Source organism: Tenrec ecaudatus, chromosome 15, assembly GCF_050624435.1.
Source record: "Tenrec ecaudatus isolate mTenEca1 chromosome 15, mTenEca1.hap1, whole genome shotgun sequence".
Classification (NCBI taxonomy): Eukaryota; Metazoa; Chordata; class Mammalia; order Afrosoricida; family Tenrecidae; genus Tenrec; species Tenrec ecaudatus.
The window spans coordinates 101,580,955-101,586,954 of record NC_134544.1 but is presented as its reverse complement, the minus strand read 5'-3'; positions in this window follow the sequence as shown (position 1 = coordinate 101,586,954).

The following is a 6,000-nucleotide window of genomic DNA, read 5'->3' as shown; positions in this document are numbered from 1 at the left end:
TACCTATGCACTCTGTGCAAGACCGATAAGGGTTGGTCATGCCAGTAGAGGGACAGAAATGCAGAACATGGATCCCCATATGGTCACAATTGTCTGTCCCCACGCTTGGCCCAGGCCAAACTCTACCACCTCTTCCTCTCTTTTGAAAGCTTTGTTACACTACCTCCAATGAAAGGTTTTCTTCTTGGAAATTGTCTAATGTTTAAGGAAACGACTTCCACATATAAGATTTTCTACATTTAATTCATGCAAAGAGCTTCTTTTCTTTGTGAAATCTCTGATGTGCTGTAAGGCATCACGTCTGGCTGAAAGCTTTACCACACTCAACACAGATTAAGGATTTTCTCCACAAAGAATTCATAGATGAGTTTTGAGATATGCTTTCTGAATGAAGCCTTTGCCACATTCACTAAATACATAGGCTTTCTCTCTCTGCACGATGAGTTTTCTGATGAACGTTGAGCTTATTCTTCCTGAAAAAGGCTTTCCACATTCACCACATACATGGGTTTTCTCTTCAGTATGAGTTCACCAATGATCAGTGAGAGCTGTCTTCCTGATATCGCCTTTGCCACAGTCATCACATACATAGGGTTTCTCTCCAGTATGAGTTCGCTGATGATCAGAGAGCACAGTTTTCGAGATAAAACCTTTTCCACACTCATCACACACATGGGGTTTCTCTCCAGTATGAGTATGCTGATGAACAGTGAGCTCATTCTTCTTGATAAAGGCTTTTCCACATTCTCCACATACATGGGGTTTCTCTCCTGTATGAGTTAGTAGATGAGGTTTGAGATGTGTTTTCCAAATGAAGCCTTTTCCACATTCATCACACACATGGGGTTTCACTCCAGTATGAGTTCGCTGATGAACAGTGAGAGAAGCCATCCAGAAAAAGGCTTTTCCACATTCACCACATACATGGGGTTTCTCTCCAGTATGAGTTCGCTGATGAACAGTGAGTTCCTTCTTCTCGATAAAGGCTTTTCCACATTCATCACATGCATAGGCTTTCTCCCCCGTATGAGTTCACTGATGAACAGTGAGAGAAGTGTTCCTGATAAAGCCTTTGCCACATTCACCACATACATGGGGTTTCTCTCCAGTATGAGTTCGCTGATGAACAGTGAACTCATTCTTCTTGAATTTTTGCCCACACTGACTGCATTCATAAGTCTTATCTAGTGTATCAGTGATCCGGTGTTCATAGAGCACAGACTCCTCGATGAAGGTTGTTCCACATTTATCACCTGTGTGCGGTTTCTCAATTTCATCAGATTTCTGATGCTGAATGCATTGTGACTTCATGAGCCTGGATTGTTCACACTCAGGGAATTTCTTTTCAGTACAACATTGCTCTTGTTCAACATGGAGAAAAGTTTCCTCATCTTCACAGAGCACAACTGATTTCTGTATTTTATTGCTTCTATTCTGATTTAATTCCAGAATGATTAAATCTGATTTTACAAATTTTTCATGTAAGCCAAACATCTCATCATTTTCCTTTGGAGGAAAATTATTTTTGTCCTGAGAAACAGTACTTTCCAATGTATTAAATTTATAACACCGTTCCATTCTGTCTATGCATCTTTCACATTGCAAGTGCTCAAGCAAATGATCTTCATCTTTGTGGATTTCTATAAAAGAACAGAACATTGATTGTTTTCAAAATCTTGATTGACAATGGGTCTCTTAAAATATGCATTGATACAAAGTAGATATTTAGTGACAACCCTCTTATATGAATATAAATAAAACAATATGCTCAATGTTTATTGCCCATTGGAAGAAATACAACAGTGTAAACAATCCAAATAGTAAAGTTATTGTAGAAATCAGGTTGGATATGAAAGTGATGAATGAACACAGATTTAGTATTTGCAAAAAGAGGGGCATGAAAATGTACAACAAACATACTAGAAGGAAGACATCAAGACCAATAGACCATAGATGTGATAAGGCTTGCTAATTCCAGTTGGTAGAGGTCAGATGTATTCATTTCATCAATTGTTACTGAAAGACAACTAAGTACTAGGCAAAGTTGGGAATGTGAAAAATGCAGAATGTTCTACTTGGGAAATAAAGATTTTTACCGGTATATATGAAAGGTATTATGGTACAGAAACATATTGTTTATGTTTATGGAGCCTGTATTCTAGCTCACACCACACATCTTTCAGTGTTGTCCAGTGGTAGCTTGCATGTTACTATTATCCCAGAAGCAATGCCACCCAGTATTTTAAATAGAAACAGGATCACCAATGGAAGACAGGTCTTAGTGGAATCTCCAGAAATATGGACTGGGAGGAAGACCCGGTGATCTACTTCTAGAACATGCACCCCTCAGGTTTAATGGCAACGGAATAACACTGAAGAAGTACTAAATCCTCAAAGTACAGTCAACAGTAATCACTTGCTCCAACCCTCTTATTCTTAGTAGTTTGAGTTATTTATTTTTGGATGGTGTGATGTGTGTCTGCAGTGAATAAACCGAGCATTTGAAAACGTAAAAAAAAAAATTTTACAAGTAGAACAAAATTAGAGGTAGAGTGCTAAAGTATATCCTAAGCTGATAACAGTTTTCTTGCTAGACAGGTGATTTTAAAGACCTGAAACTAACAGAAATCATAAACGTGTTTCACCGACAGAAGCAAAATATGGAGAAACATGTCTGTTAAAGAATTCCAACAGAGAAGGCAATTTGACCATCTCTATAGGAAAATACAAACAGTTTATTTCACAAGAATGAAGAAAACTTTAAAGGAACAGGAGAACAAATGAGAAAATGGACACTAAAACTATTACAGAAACTCCAAGGGGGAAGCTAAGGAAGCACAAAGGAGACTGACTCATCCATGGTGGGAGTTCAAGAACCTAGACTGTGTTGCAAACTACAAAGGGCAAGCCATTCTTACTCAGTAGGGAAGGAATATGCTGTATTCCGAGGCCAGTTACAAAATCAGAGTTCTCTGTTTGGAGAGAGGCTTGCAAGATGGATTTTCATAGTAAGGTAGAAGCACATGAAAAATGGAAAGTTTTGAGAATCTTAAAGAAAGAAAATTAGGGAAGCAAACATACAGTACTATAAATCAAATAAATGGAAACTAATCTCATAAGAGCTACAGGAGTACTTCGCTCAACTTCTAGGAAAAGTGAGCTCTTTTATTCAAAGAAGTACATACTTTTATGCATCTTCCAACACCTATCATGGATGTGAGGCCTTCTACTACTTAAATCAACGCCCCCAGTCAATTCCCCTTAAGGTATTTTGACCACGCACCTGAAAAAAATCCCACTACAGCTTGTTTCTAATACCGACCACAGTTCTCTTGTTCCAATTGAGAGAATGCTTCTGGATTGTCAACTAGATAACCTGTTCATGAGAAATTACACAATCTTAGACACACCAAAATTAACCTGAAGTTTATAAAGCCTGCAGAATGTTGTATTTCTGGGGAATTAATGTTCAAAGGAACCAAGTAAATAGTGTTCTCTCAAGTGTAGAAGGCCCACTCCACTAACCTAGGACCAGAGAATGCAATGAGAATCCACCTCTTTGAGAACACCACAGACACTGCAAGGATTTCAACACATAAGCTAGGAAAAGCCAATGACTTTAGAATTCTCCTCACCGATGGAAACCAGGTTGCGATAGTTCTCCAACATCACATCCTGATATAGGGTCTTCTGAGCAGGGTTCAGGAGCTGCCATTCCTCCTGAGTGAACTTTACAGCCACATCGTTGAATGTCAGTGATTCCTGCAGGAAGAGGAGTCAATTTAATGGTGTATTTTCCATTTGAAGATTTTTTAAAAATATCTTACAGTAAAGAAAGCAAAACAGTAGTAAAAACTGTATATTCCATAATGTGTGGCAAACTGAGGGCTTGGTAGAAAGTATTTAACTTTATTTCTACATTCGCAATTATGGGGACAGAACATGAGCCCTATTTTCAGAAAGATCTCCACTGTTCTGAGAAATAAATATTTTCAAATACACATTCTCCAGGCCAAATAATGTGCCCCTACCCCCACCCCCTACAATAACCCTTCATTAAGGACCAGTCTTAAAGGAGCTCCCATAGTAGATGAATCATTTCTGTACGGGGCTACTTCGCTATGCCTGAAAGTTATCTGTAGAAAAGAGCAATCAGGTTCTGTAGCCAACCCACCATAAATGTAGCAAATGCCTGGGGAGGGCTCAGGGTGGGTTTCAAGTCAACTAGCACTAGGTCAAGATGGCGAGTCACAATCTTGCTTATTTATTATGTTACCCACTTATGATATTGTTACCCATTGACTATGTATACACTAATTGCATGATGTGTACGCCTTATGGAAAGATCTGTAAACACCAGTACATATACCCATTGGAAAATACATTCACTTTCTCAGTCCTGACATGGGATGAGGAACCCCAAGCTCCACTGGTCTTGAATATTTGCCACAATTGCAATGTCACTCCTGAGGATCACCGTTCAAGTGTTGGGGACCTCCATGCCCAAAAATAATGCACCCACTCATAAAATTAGAATTTTGAATACCAGTGAAATTATCTGAATGTGCTAGAAATAGCTGAGATTTATATTCACACAAAGTAGATTTATATTCACACACATTTGTTTATTTTAACAAACAAGTTTACAGTACATTGTGAAATGGAATTGGGACTTCTAGCAGTATCACCATTATAAAAGACTCGGTATCTCCAGTGGCAATGATTATCAGGAACAGTTCAGATGGGGGAAGTCAAACACCTCAGTTCTCCAACATTTTTTGTCAACTCTTACCAAAGTCATTCTTCCCACACCACTCTGTCTCACTTCTGGGTTTGAAAATCTGTTGCTATGGCCACACAAAACTCAATAGATCAAAGTGGTCTATTAATGAACGAGGTACATCTTGGGATCACAAACAAGAAGCTATATATCAGAACCGAGATCAGAATGTTCATATGCAATATCTCCCTTCCTCAATGCAGAATAACTTTCTAAGCTCTTAAAAGCCACCTTAGCCCAAGCTCCGCTTGACAACCTTAGGACAAATTCTTCTCAGCCATCTTCAGACCATATTGCCTTAACTTTAATTTCAAGGTTCTCTTGAACCTGCCGTTTTTCACCACATGCTCTCCCTTGCAGGTCTCTTGCCATTGGCTCGACCTTTGGAGCCCTGCTAACCTTGCCTAGGCAGGGAAGGTGCTAAGTTGGGCAAAGAAGCCATCATATCAAGAGAGAAAGAGAACTGCCTGCAGGCATTGTTTGAGAAGAGACAGAGACATTGGCCTGTCATCTGATCTGTTGATTTGGTTTTGTTAGCCCCTACAGTCTCGGAGTTCAGAACGAACCAATGGATTAGAGATTTGCCAGCTTCCAGAAATTCATGAGCCATTTCCTTGAATGGCAACAACAAGCTGCCTATGTGACCTGACTTGAGAGCTCCCCCCACTCTATGAGCCAACAGCCTGCTACCTGACATTCCTATTTGTATTCCTCAGCCGCTACAACTTATTATCTGACCAGATTCAACTTCACTTTGTGAGGCAGTGGACTGTGGTCTGCGCTGATGATATGGTTCATCAGTCTTTGCAAACACATTAATGAGGAGACCCCTACAGATTGATACCTGACCACTATATAGATTTGGGACTCACCAGCTTCCACATCCTGAAGAGTTATTTACTTGATGGCTATTTAGTTTTGTGAGAGACTGCAGGGAAAATCATAGAACAGCTTAAACCTCTACCTCCTAGGGACTGGTCTACTGCTGCTCCTGCAAAATGAACTGTACTATTCATGGGTCAAGAGCTGTGCCAATGCAGATACTGATCAGGGCAGAAAAGACACAGCAACGGAGCCATTGGTGACAGGTCCAGAACAGATTTTCAGCCAACATAGTGGGGCAGGCAGGCAAGATGAAGAGGATATCCTCAAGGAGCTGAGAGGAGCCTATACAGATGGAAGTAAGAAATGAGCTTAACTTTAGGGGTTAAAATGTCTGA